The sequence below is a fragment of the Neofelis nebulosa genome, chromosome 12, assembly GCF_028018385.1.
Source record: "Neofelis nebulosa isolate mNeoNeb1 chromosome 12, mNeoNeb1.pri, whole genome shotgun sequence".
In the NCBI taxonomy this organism is placed as follows: Eukaryota; Metazoa; Chordata; class Mammalia; order Carnivora; family Felidae; genus Neofelis; species Neofelis nebulosa.
The window spans coordinates 2416191-2435155 of record NC_080793.1 but is presented as its reverse complement, the minus strand read 5'-3'; the positions used below and the strand labels follow the sequence as shown (position 1 = coordinate 2435155).

General features: G+C 59.7%; 1 protein-coding gene across 2 annotated transcripts in view; it reads left to right on the top strand.

Annotated features, from left to right (window-relative positions):
- The first annotated feature begins 4068 nt into the window (after positions 1-4068).
- The window catches only part of FAM163B (family with sequence similarity 163 member B), a 29939-nt gene continuing 15042 nt past the window's right edge, over positions 4069-18965 (top strand). Inside the window, exons 1-2 of one of the 2 annotated variants that reach the window (XM_058693626.1) lie at positions 4069-4180; positions 4550-4942. The gene's annotated coding sequence lies outside the window, so the exon portion shown is untranslated. Of the gene's footprint in view, positions 4181-4549; positions 4943-6053; positions 6395-18965 lie in introns of those variants that run through there. The other variant, XM_058693624.1, reaches the window with a different exon arrangement.

Sequence of the window (18965 nt, the reverse complement as noted above, 5' to 3'; positions counted from 1 at the left end):
CAGCCGCCCAGGATGGGGGGAAGCCAGTGGGACTGGGGCTCCCAAGGCCAGCCCCCAGGCCCCAGGCCAGAAGGTTCGGCCCTTGCTGCCAGCCTCGCCCAGGCAAGCCGAGGGTCATCCCACCCTCGTCCTGGGGGATAAGCAGATCTGGGTGGCTCGGAACCACACGTGGGGAAACTGAGGCTCAGCCGTATTTGCCCACCCAGTGAGCAGGGCCAGGATCGAGCCCAGTTCTGCTCACCTCCAAGCCCTCGTCTCTCCACTGCTCTGCCCGCACCAGATCCACATCCCCAGGTCCAAACTCTGGACCAGCCCCAACTGCGGGCCGAACCCCGGGCACGTGGAGGAGACAACAGCAGACCCATTAGGACATCGGTCCCGAGAGAGAAAGGCTGGGCCTGTCCTACGCACCCCTGCGTCCCAGCACCCACCGTTACTGCATACAGTAGGCGCTCAATAAATGAGGCCAACTCACTCGGCCTCCAGGCATGAGGTGCTCATGCTCACATGGAGTTAAGCGATTACAGAGAAGGCGAGGTTAGACTTTTGACCGGAGAGTCGTGGGAGCACAAAAGACATAAGGGCTCTGACCCCTCTGGGGTCCTGGAGGCTGCCCCACTTGAGCCTGGGCCTTGTGGGGTGCGTAGGAGTTCGCCAGATGGTGACGGGCAGAAGGGGCATCTCAGGCAGAGACCAGCGTGTGCAAAGGCCGGGAGGATGAGAGCTTGGGCACAGACAGTGCCAGAGCTGGCTAGGCTGACAGCCTGCGGAGGGAGGGCGGGCCGGGCTGGCTCTGGTGGCCAAGCTTGCACCCCATCCAGGGGACAGTCTGGCCGCTCCTGCAGCGGAGGGGCTCCGGGCGAGTGTGGGGTGGGCTCAGGGGTCTTGTGGTGGTCCACGTGTCCCCAGGGCTGACGGGCTCAGACAGGCTCTGCCCTTTCTTCCCGGCAGGCCCTGTGGGGACCGGCTCTGGGCACGAGTCACCCCCGAGTCACTCATTAACTCTGCAGCCGGGCCGGTCACTTGCACTTCATTGCCTCAGTTTCCTTGTCGGTCCCACAGGAGAAATCGCGTGGCCAGTGGTCTCCAGTGGGGCACGAGGAGCAGAGGGAGGCCGGGCCTCTGGCCGCCCCTCGTCCGGGGGAGAGGGGGCGAGAGATCCAGGACCAGCACAGAGCCTCGGGCTAATGCCTTCCCACTGAGGCTGGTGCCGGGGGACAGTGGAGAGCGGAAGGGACAAATGTCTGCCCGCACGGCTCTTCTATCCCAGAGCAGAGACGCAGAGGGTGTGGGAGCCAACAGGGGAGACGGTGCCCGAGACTCAGGACCGTGGAGACCCTGCACAGGTGCTAGGAAGAGAGGGACAGCGCGGGGGAGCCCGAGGCTGAAGGTCGTCCTCCGTGCTTCTTCAGGGGGCTACGAAAGTGCCATGGCGTCTCCGGGTCGTGTTACCGCAGGGGCAGCAGCGGCCATCTGCTGGAGCGCAGACCCCAGCCGAGGCTCTTGAGCCACCTCAGGCCGCCAGACGTGTGCGTGTGGAGGGGTGCAGCAGCAAGGCCTCGGCATCCCACACCTCACCCCTGCGCCCTTCGACCTCGGGGCACTGTTCCCGTCCTTGGTCTGCCCCGCTCATCTTGCCTCCCCGCACTTGACCCTACTGTTCCCTTCCTTCCCCTCCTCCCACACCCTCCCTCCTCCTGGCCCCCAATCCAAACCTGCCACCGTCAGCCAGGGCGTCAGGGGCTGGTGGCAGGGATGCATCTGTTAGGACGGCAATGGCCAAAGCGCTCCGGTCCTTCTCAGGCCACAGGGGTGAAATGAGAGAATGGTCCTCGTCTCCCAGGGCTGTCAGGAGAGCCACGTGACAATCAGCACGCCACGGATGTCGGCCACGGGGAGTGCAGTCCTGGATCCAGCCCCACCCGGCCCAGGGAGCCCTGTCTCGTCCGCCTTTGAGCCCTCACCCAGTCCGAGCTCCCCGACAGCGGGGCCTTTCTGCACCCACAGTGCGCGGCACGTGAGTGAACGAATGAGTGCAGGCACGCGCAGCCCAAGCTGGCCGGGGAAGAGGAGGTGAGGTCACGAGAGCTCGTCGGGATGAACTGTGATTCACCGGAGGAGCCCCCAGGGACCCTTGACTGCTCCCCAGCACCTCGCTCGGCATCACCTCGTCCGCACCCATCATCCTCGAAGGTTGCTGCAGAACGAGCACATCAAGCTTGCTGTCACAACGTTGTAGAATGTTGCGGTGACTGAAAAGCACCGGCAATCTCTGCTCAAACAGACAAGGCTGTCTTTTCAAACCGGGGCCGTGGAAACACCGCTGTGTGCGCCCAAGCACCCCCCGGCACCCCCGCCCCGCCCGCGCCCGGCCCTCTGCACAGGCGGTTGTCTCATCCTCTCACTCCTGCTCTCCCCCGCACGCTCTGATGCCTTGTCCTGCTCCTGGTCACGTCCCAAAGACACCCAACCCAGAGCCCTTGATCTAGAACGCGAGTGTATTCTGCCCAGCCAACATCACAAAATAACAACAATGTCATGGCCCGGATCATCTCTCAAAAAAAAAACAAAAAACAAAACCAAAAAAAATCCTATTCTCTAAATGGGCTTGACCTGGACGGATATTTTGGAATTGGGTAGACACAGGTTCAGTGACATAAGTGGACCTGCCGCGGGGCCCATTCGGTCAGTGGAAGAACCCCTCAGGAGCGCAGGCCGGGAAAAGAAAACACTCCAAAGACCAAACTAAGGTTAATTCGGTAATTGCCCGAAGCCCCCGGCAATTTCCATCAGTACCCGCCGGAGGAAACAGCGGCCGCTTTCGGTCATTTGCCCCAGTGCCCATTTGGGGAAAGAACTTGGAAGGCTCAACATGGAGCCCCCTTTGGTGGCCCGAGATCCACCGGGCAGCTGAAATGGGGGCCGGGCAGTGGGGTGCCCACCCCAAGCTGCCATTGCAGCTAAGACTAAGCTAAGACTCCACAGACTTCCGAGGCTGGAGGGGTCCCCCCCGCCGGGGGCCAGCTCGGCCAGCTCGACTCCGCAGTTAGTGAACGGCCAGCTGCTGCTTGGACACGTCTGGAGACGGGGAGCTCACTCCCTCTTGAGGGTTCCCAGAAAGGGAATTGGCCGAATCCTCACTCCTGGAGCGCTTGGCTCCCCTCCCTCTCAGCTGGATGAGACTCAGGTGAGAAGCCGCGGCTGGGCGTATATCCTCTGCCTCCCAGGACGTAATGCACTCCATCCGGATGGTTATGTGACCGTCTTGGGTGCGGGGCTGTGGTCAGAGGGTCGAGGCCCCTGCAGTCACCCGCGTAATTAGTTCCTATGCGTCAAGTCAGTGACCGCGTAGAGAGAAACGGGCAGTGGTCATCACGGCCCCTCCCCTGCAAGCTATCCGCCCTGCCCCCCGAGAAACACATGGGTAGGAAGGTCACGTCTTGACAGCATGGGGCTGATCCGACAAAAGCTCCATTTGCCCTCAGTGGGAAATGAACCCTCATCAACCGCCACCTATGTTCCAATGTGTTGGGGCTTTTGCAACCAACTCGGCCATCTGTTGGATTGAGTTAGAGCCACGAAGCTCTGTGCCGGGAGAGAGAGATGCTAGTGATGGGGACACAGTAGCCGCCATAAACTGAAGTTGCCGTGCAACCGAAAGCATATGGAAGAGGAAGGAGCGCCAGCGAGGTGGCACTGAGCCGTGCCTCCCGCCCCCAGGACCGCTTCTGGCCAGCCTGACAGAACCACGTGTAGCTCAAATGTTTTTTTTTTTTTTTTTTTTTTGCCTGCAGGCACGCGTCAGGAGAATTTGCCATTTAAGCGAACCTGATGGTGGGTTGTTTCTATAAAGTCAGACCAGTGGCTCCTCACTCCCCCCCCATTTTTATTCTTGGAAAAAGGGTTGGACATGGTTTTAAGAGCGAGTTTGGTGGGCACCATCGAGCATCAACATCCAAGTGAAATCCGCTCACTGCAGCCACCTTCTCGCGGCCCGTGCGACCGTCGGTAAGTCGCTTCGCGCCTCTCCCACCACCGACAACGCGTGAGTAAGAAGTGTGTCTATGCGTTGTGGGGAGCATTCGGTCGTGGATGAAGCAAAACGGGCTCAGAGCGCACCATCACAGGCCCCGGGAGCCCACCTCTGCAGAGCTTGGGAAGGAAACCCCTGCTTCACGAGGTCAGCAGCTCCGGACCCACAGCTGGGAAATTCTGCCGAGTGTGAATGAAGAGAAGGCGGGGGCAGGAGTGGCAGGGCATTGGAGCCGGCTGGTGAAGAGACTTTGGCAGTGATGCTCCTTTTAAAATTCTTGGCACATGTTTGCCGAGATCTAAGCAATCCTGAAATTAAAAAAAAAAGAAAAAGAAAAAGAAAAAAAAGGTGGCTCAGTTGTCTAATGGGGATTTTGACGGAAAATGTCGATTTAGAGGATTCCTAGGCTGACTCCTCAGGCACTGATTGGCTGGCCGGTATACATCTCTCTCTGTCTCTCTCTCTCCCCCCCCCCCCATATGGAATTTCTATTAATGTTTCCATATTTTTTCCTAGGTTGGGAGCACATCGAAAATCTGGGAGGAGGGTATGAGGAGCATGTGTTTAGGATTCAGTCTAAGCCAGCTCCGGTCTGCTGCTCTTAAGTCCCCAATCTTCACCTGCAAAGTCATCTCACTGGATCGTTGAGAAGATTTCAACGAGACAGTGCGGGCCACGTGTGTAGCCTTGTGTCGGGGACGTACTGAGCACACAATGAGTGATGTTTATCATGAAGTCAGTGGCTGGTGGAAGCAGGTACTGTGCACAGTTAATTAATGAATCAAGCACCGCCCCTGATCCCTTAGGAAGCGAGGCGGGTGATGTTCAATTATCCTGCTCGGAAGGGACGGAGATATTCGACATTCACGGGGCAGGCACCAGCTCTTTCCATTCGTTAAGAGGAATGAGGTAAGGAAACTCTCCAGGGTCAAAGTGGCTTGAACAGTTTGGGGAAACTGGGCAGTGACCCTTCCTAGGGAACCTGACAGGGCGAGGCAGGAGGCTGGACATCTGGAGCCTGTCTATCTGGCTCGTAAATACTCACCCTCTCGGTCCTGTGGGGTGGCTCTGAGCCCGGTGCTTATCTCTCTCTCCTCAGCCCATCTGTAAGGTGGGAGTGGACTCCAAGCAGGTCCCTCCACCCCCTCTATGTGTCCCCAGGATTCCCGTCTCTAGGACAGGAGTGAAGTAACAGGTTTTTCCTACCAAGATACAGAGTCTTCTGAAGAACTTAAGAGTTGGAGAAGCAAACGGTCGTATTACGTTTTCAATGAGCCAGGCACGGTTCTTAGTGCCTTACATATTCTTTAGTAATATTTAGTTTCAGACCTCTCTCTCGGCTCGGGGTCCCCGTGGCTTCGGCCTCCTCTTGAGTGTCTATCTGCAGGGACAGAGGTCACTCGCTGCCTCTTGGAGCACTCCCTTCAGGTGGAGGGACCTCATGCCAGGAAGGAAGCAGCCCAGTCTGTCCTGCTTCAGCGTGCAGCCATTGGTCCCAAATCTGTGCTTTGTGGTCCCAAAGCAGGAGTCTGCTCCCTTCCTCTGTGGATGCCCTGAGAGATCCAAGGGCAGCCACCAGGCCCCAGAGCAGGACAGGCACCGCCCTTTCTCCCTAGCTTGGCGGTTGCCCACCATGAGAATGGAAACAAGCCATGAAAAAGGCCAGAGTTTACTGAGCCCCCACTGTGTGCCAGGCCCCTGGACCTGGTTGAACTGCATTCTCAGACCAACCTTGCAGGCACCGCTATGGCGCCTTTCACAGGTGAGAGCCAGAGAGACTCCCCGAGTCAGGAACTTGCCCCAAGGTCGCACTGTTGACAAGCAGCAGCAGCTTCAGCCCGACTCCCAATCCCAGAAAGCAGGCGCAGAGCCACGGGAGCCCCGCGGGGCGCCGGGCGGGGGCGGGAGGTCCCGCGGCCTGGGCCCGTAGCGGACGAGCGGTCAGCACCAGGGACAGCTCCCGAACGGCTCCCCGCAGCCCCCGACGGCGGCGCGCGCGGGGCCGGCGGCGCGCTCCCCGCCGGCTCGTGCGCGCGCCCTCCCGCCAGCGCGCGCCCCGCGCCCGGGACTGGGCTGGAACCGCGCGTGCCGCTCGCTGGGAGCCAGCCTGCGCGTCCGGAGCCGTGGCCGCAGCCGGAGCTGGCAGGGGGCTCCCGCCCGGGCACGCAGTCGCCTCCCGCGGGCCTCCGGGCCTCCCCAGCGCCCGCCTCGCCCGCCCGGCCCCAGCAGGCGCCGCAGCCGTGGCCTGGGCAGGAGCGGCCGCCGCTAGCTGCGCCCTGCCCGGGACGGACGCCGGACCGCCCCGTCACGTGCGCCCAAGTCCTCGGCCGGCCGGGGGCAGCGCCGTTCCCATGGTTCAAGGTAAGGGCCGAGCGCGGGCCGAGCGGTCGCGGGGCGAGGGGGCCGAGGCCGCCGGGGACGCAGCCAGGGAAGCCCCGGCTCAGTGCCCACGAAGGCTGGGGCGCCCGCTGCAGCCTGCCGGGCAGCGTGGATCCAGGTCCCTGCCCCACGCAGCTGCCGGGCCACACCACCCGTGCCATCTCCATCTGCCCTGGACGTGCGCCCCTGGGGAGGAGGCCGTGGACTGTGAACGGAGACCCAGGCGGGGCAGCGAGGCAGGGAGGGAGGCGGGGACCCACGGTGCCAAGGGACGCCTGGTCTCTCTCCTGGCCTGGGCATGAAGGAAATCGGGGAGAGAAAGTTTCCGAGAGGAGCCTGGCCTCTGTTCTCTGTGGTGCCAGGAGCCGAGACCTTTCAGTGAGACTTGCCTTGGACCAGACACCGTGCTCGGCACCTGACCTGTGTAATCATTCATCCAATTCACCCAACACCCATCAGAGAGGGGCACTGGCTCTATTTGACAGAGGAGGAAACTGAGGTTCAGGGAGGTTTGGTCGCTTGTCCAAGGTCACACAGCCAGTAAGTGGTGGTGCTGACCTCGGTCACGGCCACCGGCCTCAGTCACGGCCACCGGCCGCACGCCCACCCACCCACCTTTGTCTGTTTGAAATCTCAGCTTAAATGGGGGGGAGGAGCACGGGGCTGGCCTTTGGGTCTCCCCAGCCAGGAATAAAAAGACTCCAAACACCAAAACTCCAGGAGAGACTGTCTGCCCACCCTCCCCGCTCTGTCACGTCATCCCACCCAGTGTCCTGTGCTCCCAAGGCCGAGGGCCATGTGGGCACTAAGAGCCCTGCCAGTGTGCATCTCAGCCCCAAAGCTCTATGACGACAGTCTCAAGGGTCAAGTTCATTGACCCTTCCTGAAGATAAGAGGGTGTCCCAGGGGCCTTAGCCCCAGCCTGCCCTCCTTTCACGTTCCTCGGGAAGCTGGAGCTCAGGAGAGCCAGAGGGGACGACCTGCCAGCCTTTCCCTGACCCTCCCCTCTGCTCGGGCCAGGCCAGGCTCCTGGGGCGGGAAGGGCGGGGTGGGGGTGGGGGGGGCTTCCAGGTGTGGTGAGGACTTCCAACCCCGGGAGGTTTGCGCTCGCTAGGACAGCATCCAGCCGCCTCTGCCAGTGGCCCTGACAATGGAGCCCAAACGACCAGAGACCTCTTCTTACCTAAGCATGTGGCACCGGTGCTTCCTGGGCCGAGGGGAGGGACTGACTTTAATTCTTTGTGCACTGACCGTAAGCTTTCGGAAGAGCTGGGGTGCTGGGAACTCGGGACAAGTCCATCTCGCTCCTGAGGCTGGGGCTCAGGCAAGCTGGAGTTTTGTTCCTGTTTCCATCTGGCACGGCTGTTGGGCACCTGCGTGATGGGGTGAAAAAAACCCAGGGTGAGCCTTGTGCCCTGGATCCTCCTGACTTCTGGTCTCCCTGCCACCTGAACTTCCAGAGGGGCTGACTGGTCCCGATTCCCTCGGAAAGCTTGGAACTGGTCTCCTGAAGTGTTTGTGGGTGTCTGGGAAGGACCCACCCACAGGCTCTCCCGGCCTCAGTGTCTTCGGGGTGCATGGGGACGGACGTGGGGAGCTCTGGGGACCATCGGCTGGTCTTTCTGGAGCTCTCTGGCACTCTCTGCTGAGAGCGCTGGCTATGGAAATGTTCCAGCTTTTCCACCCTAGCCTCTCCAGGGGAAGAGGGGAGGGCGTCCAGCACCGAGCCCTTCCCAGCCTCCGAGGTCTCGAGCTCCCAGACACGCATTGCTTGCACCAGCACAATCGTCAAACAGGAGTAAGGGCGCTCGGGGAAAGGTGGGCACAGCTCGTGGAGCCAAGACTCATCTGCCCAGTTGTGTCCACCTTCCGGGGTGACCTTGGGCAAGTCACCTTCCCTCTCCAGACCTCAGTCTCTCATCTGTGAGATGATGGGGTGGCTCATGCCATGCCCCTGATGGGCCATGACCACTCTGCTCATCGAGGCCCCAAAGTGAGCGTGTAAGGCTGGGAGGAGCTGCAGTATTGAGGAAGCACAGAGGAATTTTGAAATCTCGGGGCAAATCTGAACCCAAGCCCCCCACTCAAGTGATCGTCCCAGCCTTGCATGTTTGGGGGCCGGCTCTAAATCGCTGACTCCTGGTGCTGGTTCTGGGTGAGCCATATGGCCCGGCCGGCCCGGAGGCTACACGGCAGGGACCCAGTCCCGCAGAGAGGCCCCTGGGCTCCACGGATCCGCTCCACAGAGCGATGGTCTCGACATCCAGCCAGGAATAATTGCAGCACTCAGAAGGGGTGAGGGAGCAGGCAGGGCTGTGGGGGGAGAGTCATTACATCTCTGTAAATTACATCTGAGTTCGGGCAGGAGGCAAGGCACGGTGGCAAAAGAGCCCCGCTCCCGTCCTCCCGGCAGCTCCTGGCCCGGCCACTCTCTGCAAAATAGCCAGTCTGCGTCTGTACGTCAGTAAGAGGCAGTTTGTGTGGCAGAGAGCGCGGATCCTGGGCGACCGTGGGCAAAGCGGTCAGCCTCCTCTCCTCCTCGTGTGCAAAACTGAGGGCTCTCCTGCCTTCCCCGCCAGCACAGGGCGGCAGCTGTGAATCTGCCCCCCCCCCCCCCCCCGAGGCAGGGGACAGCCCCAGGCTCAGCCCGGGGTCTGCTCCACTGAGACCAGCGCGACCAGGGGCTTCTCAGCCTGCCTTTGCTCTCCCCCTGGTGCTGGTTTTCCTTGCGGTGTCTCGGTCCCTTCGGATTTGCTCCAAAGGGGGTTTGACAAGCCCGGCATCTTCGGTGTCTGCCAGCTCCTGTCCTCCCATTGCTGCGCGGAGAGGCTCCTGGTGCGGGCACCTTGTTTCTCTTTGCAAAGCTCTTTGTTCCCTTTGGAATTAGGTCCCCTCCCCAAGCAGGCTCGAGCTGGCGAGCCCTCCCCCAGGCTTGGCCCAGCCCCACCCCCGGCTGGGGGCCCTCTGAGGGTGGAAGGCGCTACAGGAAGAATTCTAGGGGGACTGACCACCTTGCCCCGGGTCTGAGTCAAGCCTGCTGGTTCCTGGCTGTGGGATCTTCTGGGCTGTAGCCCATCAGGCGAGGCTTGTAAGCCCTGCTTCCGGGGGTGGGTTTCTCCAGAGATCCCCAGAAACCGCAGACGTCAGGAGCCTGGGAGGGACACGGCCAGATGTAGCCTTTAGGGAATGTTCTCGGGCTGCGGCACGACGGGCTACGTGGAGAGGGTGAGGCTGGAGGCAGGAAGGCTCTGGAGGAGGCCACTGCGTCCAGCCAGAAGGGAAACGATGGAGGCCTGGACCAGGGGAGTGAGAAGTGGGCGGAAACGACCATCCCTCGGATGGAGGGGCGAGGAGACAGTGTGCTGGGTGGTGGGAGAGGCCCGGGAGGGAACACCTACCTGTCACAGGGCTCTGCTCTACACGGGACCAGGCCGGAGACCCGGGCGTGGCCGGACAGGCAGGATGGGCCGCGCCTAAGTGGTGAGGAGGCAGCCCCGGGGGCCTCGAGGAAGACTTTTCTGTTCCAGCAGCAGCATGGCGTCACAGCCTGGCTCCATGTTACCGCCTGTCGCCTGCACACGGTCCCCGCCCACCTCGAGGGATTCCCACGGGACTGGGCCCCGCCCTTGTCTAGCCAGCAACCTGTACCCCCGTGCTCGGCTTTCCCAGGTGGCAGAGGCGGGAGAAGCCTGGGCCAGCCGAGAGGCCCACGTGGAGGCTGGCCAGGGGCCTGGGTGGTGGCCCTACAGCAAGCCAGGCTGCGGGGGCTGCCGCCTCGTTCGCCCCATTCCCTGGTGGTGTGGCCGAGTGGAGAAGAGCGTGGCCGTTGGGGCTGACCAGAGCCGTGTTTCTGTCCATGCTGAGTGTCCCTAGTGAGGTGACTTGGCCTCTCTGGGCCTTGGGTTGCTCGGTGACGATGTTAACATCCACCTCGAAGGATGTGCTAGGTTGTGTCTCAGCTGGCTGACCGGGGAGGGGGCTGCGGGCACTGTTCAGCGCTCACAGAAACCTCTCTTCCAGGGCAGGTCCACCCCCCGGGGCAGCCCCCGTGGGTGCTCGTTTCCTGGCTCAGCCACAGAGTGGGCTCAGGGCAGACTGGCCTGGGGGCCACCCCGGCTCCCTGACCGTCACCTGCATCTGGGTTCTTCCCGACCTGGTCCACAGTTTCCGCATGCCACAGCAGTGGCAGAGGTGACCCTTGGGGCACTCCCGGGCCGCCCTGGCCAGTGGGGCCCTCTGGCGGCCGGGATCCCTGGGGAACAGTCCTCCGTCCTTTATTATTATGATTATTTCTTATTGCTTATCGTCATCTGCTGTACTTGGTCGTGCACCCCGTCCAAACTTGCACTTGGAACTGTACTCCCCGGGGTGGGTGCCAGCAGCCTCGCGTCCCTGGGGACTTGCTGGGAGCACAGATCCTCAGACCCCCTCCAGACCTCCTGGTTTAACAGGCTCCCCGGGCGATCCCTGTGCTCAGTGAAGTTGGAGACACGCTGTTCCAGAAAACATTCTGTACACAAAAACAGCGGAGGAAAGCCATCGCAGGTGACTGTCTCCTCCAGGCTTACGTATTTAGCTGAGATATGTTAAATTTTAATACGTTAAAGGGATTTTGAAATGAAATAAATTGGTGCTGGCTGTAAAAGACAAGTCAAGCCATCCCTTTGTTTGTTTGTTTGTTTTTCACAAAATATAAGCCCGGGGCTTCCCCGCTTCGACCCACCCCCAGGCCGGGCCCCCGGGGATCCATCACCCAGGGGCTCCTTGGCCTGTGTTCCTCCCTGTTCTTTTGTCGGCAGATCTGGACCCTCTCCCCGCATCAGCACCCGTCTTCTCGTGTTTCCTGGCCCCGTGTTAGTGAGCAGGCGTGTGGGTCATCCTGGGTTTTGGGTTGTGCCGCGTAGTTTTATTGATTCATTCACTGGTGTGATCCCAGCAGGGAAGGATCTCGGTGGGGGGGGGGGACCCCAGGGGGGGAGTGCACACTTGTGACTAGAATGAGAGAGCTGGGCAAAGCACCTCCCGATGGATTGTGACGCGGGTGTGAGGCAGCAGGCATCCCAGATTCAGAGGAAGATACCCCATGGGTCAGAGCAGTCTGGGAGGGCTTCCTGGAGGTGGAACCTGAGCTAAGCCCGGAGGGAGTATGGAGTGGGGAGGAGCAAGCGTGCCGGGGGAGACGGGGCATTTCTGCCATCCCTGGGACGCAAGACGCCTCTCTGTTGACTTTGGTGATCAGTGACTCACAGAAGATACCCCGACCGTGTCCAGTAGTCCGTGCCCTATAAGGGTGGGGGGATCCAGCTGGCCACTTTCTGGTGGTCCCATTGGCTTGGAGCCTCAAATCTGTTGTGATTGAGGTCGGCATTCATGCTCTGGTCTCTCTGCCAGGCTCAAAAAGGCTCCCCGCCACCCCAGTAACACACGCGAGGGACCCGCGGCCGAGCCCCCGCCACGGCCCCACGGCCCTGCCTCAACTCCAGGGCGCCAGCCGGCTCTGGCTTTGTGCTTCCTGCCAGCACACCCCCCTAGCGCTGGCTCAGGTTATTTTGGCCAGGCTGCTCGGAGCACAGGAGCGTGTGTCCCAGGGCGTAGGAGGAGGCTGGGACGCATCATTAATGTGTCCCTGACACTTGTCAGAGGCCTTGCCTCGCGGTGTTGGAATGTCACATTTACTCCCTGATTTCCCAGTTCTTTCACTTGCTGTTGGCAAATGCACTGACTCGATACCTTCGGGAACCTTCCTACAGCAAAGATGCTCATTTTTCAGATTCCAAGGCAAGCGCCTAGTCCAGAAGTCCTTTCTCTCTGCAGGGCGTCTGCCCCCCGCTGCTCCCAGAAGCCGGCAGACCCAGCTGGCTTAGGGAAGGACCCACATGTCTTTTGCTGGCAGGGTCTCCCCTCGAAACATTGCGAAACCAGCAATGGCTTTTGAGAGGGCTGATTCCAGGATGTGATGATCCAATTTTGGTTCAAAGGAGGACAGGGGGGAAAAAAAGTCGAATATTTCGCAGAAAAAAAACAGCAACTTCTTTGTAACATCGTCAAATTGCGAACTTGTGGTATTTACCTGTGCTTAGAGTTTTTGTTTGGTTAAAACACTCATTATACAGAAGGCTCCTGGCTCAGTGCGAACCCATTTACAAAATTAAAAATATAGGCAACTTTAATTTTACCTTCGTGGAACTTCCCACACGAGAGTTCCCTCTAATTACTAAACAGATTTCTGTTTCAAAAGGACAATTTTTGTTTTGCGATGCAGCGTCCTGAATGATCACTTTTGTGGTAGGTTTTATTGCCGCTGGGCTGTCTTGTTTTTCCGCGTCCACCCTTTTCTCTCCGGGATCATCCCCACTGTTGAACGTGAGACCCGAGGGCAAGAGGGAGGCGTGGGAGCGAACGGGTAGGGGTCCAGCATGGCTGCAGAATCTGTGGGATGCTCTGAACAGGCACAAGGGTTAGGACCCCGCGACTCTGCCCAGCCGCCAGCGCAGGCTCCTCCGGGCTGGTGAGCCCTCTCTGTGCCCTACGTTCCCGGTCCACAGAAATCAGATAGCTGTGCCCCTCTCGCAGGGTGGTGGTGAGGGTTCTTCACCCCCGTGTAAGACCCCGGATGCCCGGTAGGAGCACGACAGAGGGGGCCTGGTGCTAGATTCTGGGGTCTCTGGGGGCCTGTTGAGTAGCACCTGTGATGGAACTTCGGTTCCCGGTGGTCTGTGCAGCTGGGGGTCGGAACCCTGCTTCGATCCCGTTCCAGCTGAAGACAGAGCGCGGACCCCGGCTGCAGCCTAGAAGGCCCTGCCTGCCACAGACCCTGCGAAGCCCCCGACCTCCTCACTGGCCTGTCCGCCCCCACTGGGCTCCCACATGGTGGCTTACTTCCCGTTCTGGAACATGCCCAGAACCTTCCTTCTGGGGGGGAAGGGGGGGCAGTCCCGCCTACTCCCCTCTCTGCCTGAAGAGCAGATCTCATTGGCCACGGTGTGCTTCAGGAACGTGTCCCTGACCCCACGTCACCTCCCGGGAGGTTCAGCCCCATGACACGCCCTTGGGCCCACCGTGACACTGGCCCTTTGGGTCTTCCTGACTGGTCTCCATCAGCACACAGGCTGGGGGGCCCCCTTGAGGAGCGCACCTGTGGATGCTGTCCGCCAGTGCGCCCAGAACCAGGCGCAGTGCCGGGCACATGGATGGGAGCACTTGGTAGACATTTACCGGACGGCCGGGAGCTTCTGTGCCATTCTGACGCCCCCACCTTGTCTGCCAGGGGCCGCCGTGGCCTCTCCCCGACCTCTCCCCGGACTGAGACACCCCATGTTTAGAGCCACAGATGACATCTATTTCCCCATCAGGGTCTCCCCTCCAAACACTCAGAACCTCCTCCGGGAGGAAGACTCAGAACGTTCCAGAAACGGGAAGTAAGCCAGCGTGGCAAGAGTGCAGCCAGTTGCGAAGCAGTTTGGGAGGTGAACAGGGTCTGCTCCGCGCGGCACCTGCCGTTTTCCAGCTGCAGGAATTTCAGCGTCGGGCGAGGTGGTTCCAGGGCTGGTGGGTCACCCAGGCCAGGCCTCAGCTCCCGGCCAGGCCTCCGGGTTTTTAAAAATCATTCAATCTGCAAGACGGGCCCTTTCAACAACACGCCTACACTCACTTAAAAATGGCTGAGCCCAATTTTCTTAAAAAGGAAAGTTGATGTGAAACAAACCGCTTCGGGCAGGGTCTTTGCTGAAGCCTGGGCCACCAAGGACTGCTCAGGGCGGCAGAGTTGCCCCCAGAAGTTGACAACGGCGTCACGGCGGCCGCCGAGCTGGCAGAGCCTTGCGGAGAGCAGAGGTGCCAGACGGGACCAGGGCGAGCTTGTGCCCGTGCCCCGGGGCACTTGAGCCCGTGAAACTATGTCAGAGGAACCAAGAAATGGGTGGGGGTGGGGCCGGCCAGGTTGACGGCCGCCGTTTGGTGAGGCCTCTGCCCCCAGGATCCGTCTGTGCGCCCAGGCAGGTGGGGCCGCCTCGGGCTCCCCGAGGCCTGTACTTGGAGAGAACTTGGGGTGACCCCTGGGGAGAAGCGAACCCTGGAATGTGGCCCCGGAGCCGAGGGGGTCCCACCGTCCCCCATCCCCTAAGGGTGTGTATCCCACCGCTCAGGCTGTCTTGGATGAACTGTGATTTCAAGAGGGAAAGTCCCTTTGTTCCTTGAGCCGGTGATTAGACCGGGTAACGTCCGAAGTCCCTTCCCGGTGTGCGGGGGAAAGCGGGGGACTCTTGGTCAGATATTGTGATTCTCTGAGACTCTGAGCCGCGTGGCTCTAAGTCCCTGGGAGTCCAGCATTTTACCACCTTGTCCGGACCCTCCTCCCAGCCTCCAGTAGTGCCCTGGCCGTCCGCCCCGTCCTCCTGCCCTCTGGGTCCCCACCCAGCTCCAGACCCTGCCTGGAGCCCCAGCGCAGAAGGTGGGCCTGTCTTAAATGAGCTGCACTGACCTTAGACCAAGGCAGGGATCCAGGGGGGCTCCCTGGTAGGTGCCAAGTCCCCTGGGGGCATCTGAACTCCAAGGGGAGTGGCCAGACGGATGGTGGCAGCTCACAGCCCAACCCCCCCCCCCCCCCCCCCCAACGGCTGCTGGACCGTCCAGCCAGTCCCTCTGGAACCTCCGGGTTGCTCAACTCACCTTTGCCTGGACTCACCTGCTGTTCCTTCACCATCAGCACCACATACACACGCACACAGGCACACATGCAGATATAAATGCACATGCCACATACATGCATACACGCGCATACAGGCACACATGTGGATATAAATACGCAGGCTGCATACACTTATACATATATATATGGGTACATATACATGCATGTAGATGCACACACACAAGGTTATAAAGAAATAGCAGAGGGGCGCCTGGGTGGCTCAGTCGGTTGAGCATCCAACTCTTCATTTCAGCTCAGGTCATGATCCCAGGGTTGTGGGATCGAGCCCCGTGTTGGGCTCTGTGCTGAGCGTGGAGTCTGCTTGGGATTCTCTCTCTCCCTCTGCCCCTCCCCTGCTTGCAGTCTCTCTAAGATAAAAATAAAAAAAAAAAAAAGAAAAAGCTTTAAAAATAAAGCACAAATATCTGATTTGCAGGTGTGAAAGGCCAGCTAATAAAAAGGAGCTGAACTACTGACAATAGCCAAAGTGGGGAAAGAGCCCAAATGCCCATCAATGGATGAATGGATAAAGAAGATGTGGCATATATATACACAATGGAGCAGTACCTGGCAATCAAAAAGAATGAAATCTTGGGGCGCCTGGGGGGCTCAGTCGGTTGGGTGTCCGACTTCGGCTCAGGTCACGATCTCACGGTCCGTGGGTTCGAGCCCCGCGTCGGGCTCTGTGCCGACCGCTCGGAGCCCGGAGCCTGTTTCAGATTCTGTGTCTCCCTCTCTCTGACCCTCACCCGTTCATGCTCTGTCTCTCTCTGTCTCAAAAATAAATAAACGTTAAAAAAAAAAAAATTCAAAAAGAATGAAATCTTGGGGCGCCTGGGGGGCTCAGTCGGTTGGGTGTCCGACTTCGGCTCAGGTCATGATCTCACGGTCCGTGGGTTCGAGCCCCGCGTCGGGCTCTGTGCCGACCGCTCGGAGCCCGGAGCCTGTTTCAGATTCTGTGTCTCCCTCTCTCTGACCCTCCCCCGTTCATGCTCTGTCTCTCTCTGTCTCAAAAATGAATAAACGTTAAAAAATTTTTTTAAAAAAAGAACTAGCCGAGAACTGCAGTTTAGGACACGCAAGCTCCGGAAAAACCCGAAGTTTCCCTAATTCGATTCTTTGCTGTTCCCAAATAAACCCACTTTGCTGGTGAAATAACTGGCTATTGTATTTTTAAGGTTAACAACACACACGCGCACACACACACACACACGTACAACACACACACATATACGCACAGACGTGCACACCTATGCATAGACACACGCATGCCTACACAAACACATGCACGCGCGTACGCACAGACACATGGGCGTGCACATGCACGTGCGTCCACGCACACACATGGGCGTGCACGTGTGCGTGTGCACACACACCTGGACACGCACATGCACGCACGTGTGCACAAACATGGGCGCACGCACATGCACACGTGTACGCACAAACACATGGGCGCACACATGCACGCGCGTATGCACACACACATGGACACACACGCACGTGTGTACACACAAACACATGGGCACGCGCACATGCACGCGCGTACGCACAGACACAAGGGCGCACACATGCACGCCTGTATGCACAAACACGGGCTCGCGCACATGCACGCGCGTACACATAAACATGTCGTGCACGCACATGCACACACACAGCTCTGGGGTGAGGAGGTACTGCCTGGATTCGTTAGGGCACGGCTGGCGCCAGCCCCACCGGCTGCTCTGGGCCATCCTGGCCAGGGGGGAATTGCAGGCCACCGGCGCGTGCAGGTAGCCCGAGGCCGTGACACGGGAAGGAGTCCTGGGTTGTACAGGTCAGGCAGCAGCCCAGCGGGTCGCTTCTCCGACCTGCTTTCCTGGGTGACCTCGGTGCCCACCTGTGAATGAGCGTGAGGACTCTTGTCTTCCTCACTCACGGGGACGCTCTCTGGGGAGACGCCGTCTGTACCTGAAAACTCAGACTGCAGGGAGCCGTCAGGACACAAGTGGTCTGTCCTGAGTCGCCACTGAAACGGGTCCCGGGGGCGCAGGCAGACAGCTGACGTTTCTTGCGCACTTCCTCCCTCCCTCCCTCCGTCCCTCCCTCCAGTCCGGCGGCCAGGCGCCTGGGTCCCCGGCAGAAACTGTCCAAGTGCCGCAATCTGTTGGGTTAAGGAGAGCCCACCTCCTTACCTCCCCGCACGCAGCTTACAGCTGTAGCCATGGAAACTGCTGTAACCTTGTGAACAGCTAAAACATATGTATATATTTGGTTTGTTGTTTTTTTAAAACATCAAGCAGATTTCTTTTCTGCTTTTTACACTCCTGTGGGCACGGGCGAGGTCAATACAAGGCGCAAGGCGGTCACAACAGAAGGCGCCCCGCACCTCCCACCCCCTGAGCTCACTCTGCAGGGCTCGGGTCCAGGAAGTTGGGGTCCCCCGTGGGGAGAGCCCCCGAAGGGCCGCTGCTCCCTCCACTGGGCCTCCCCCGAAACGAGCCAGATTCCACCCAACTCCCATAGAACAGAGTCCTTCCCACACGATTCCCCAACACGTGCACAGATGGGGCCGCTGGAGACCCAAACCCAGTGAGAAGAATCTTCCAGCAGTAGAGCCAAGCAGCGTGCCCTGGCGAGGAGCCAAGCTGTGATCCTGCCCTCCAGGACTCTGTCGTCGAGAAGAGGAGACGATACTAATGCCACTCTCTTGTTAATTTCGGGAAGAGTTTTGCTGGATAGAAAATTCTAGGTTGGTGTTCCCCCTACTGTAAACTTGCTGCCAGCTGTCTCCTGGCGTTCACCGTTCCCACCGCAGTCTGCGCGCAGGAGAGTCTGCGTGCAGGAGTCTGCGCAGGTGCCTCCGTTGCGCCTCACGTGCCTTTTCCTCTGTCTTCGATGTTCACCGTATCGCTGGTTTTGGACGATTTTATTAGAACGTTCCTCGGCGCGGCTTCCCTCGTGTTTCTTGGGCTTCCGGTTTGCGGAGGGTCTGGGATCCAAGTTTCCACCAACATTTCTTCTCATGAGTCACCTCTCTGCGCCCGCTTTCCTCTGGGGGCTCCGATCCTCTCCCCGGAGCCCCGCTTCCTCGGTCGGGGGTTTGTCCCTTTGCTGTTTCATTGGCTGTTTCTACCTGGGCCCCCAAGCCCCCTTCTCCCGCAGCATCGGCTCTGAAGTTACTACCACGTGGCGTATTTCTCACCTGAGAAATCGCTAATCTCTAGAAAGTCGGTTCGGTTCTCTCTAACGTCGTCTGTGTTTCTGCTTCACGTGCCCAGTTTCTCCTCCCGCGTTCTGACCACGGGGGCGACAGCTGTCGTCACGCTTTCGATGTTCTCGCCTCCTAATTCTGTCATCTGTGCCGTTTCTGGGTTAGTTTCGACGGCCTGACTTCTCTCCCCGTTATGGATCGTATCGTTGGCTTCTTGGCAGGCCAGGTAACTTCCCAGCTGGTTGGGAGCCACACCCCTGTGCGGACTCGTGAGCTTTGTTCCGGGCTGTGGCTGTTACTTGGAAACGCTTCGATTCATTCGGCTCAAGCTTTTGGGCTTGTCGGGCAGGACCGGAGCAGCACCCAGTCCCAGCCCTTCTGAGCTCTGTGGCCAGTGCTCCGGGAGCTACGACAGGTGGGAGCAGGACCTCCCCCTGGACCCGCGGGAGCGCCGAGCAGCGTTCTCTAGAATCCTTTCCGGTGGTTCTCTCTCAACCTCAGGTAGACTGGACGCACATCCAAAGGTGAGGGATGACGAATCTAGAAGGCATTTCAGGAGAGAGGGGGCATGAAATTGAAGCCGCGAGAAGACAAGCAGTAATGCTCCGTGGAGGCTGTTCGGGAGCAGACGGACCCTGCTGTGCAGCCTGGTCTCTGCCGACCCTGTGCCGCTTCCT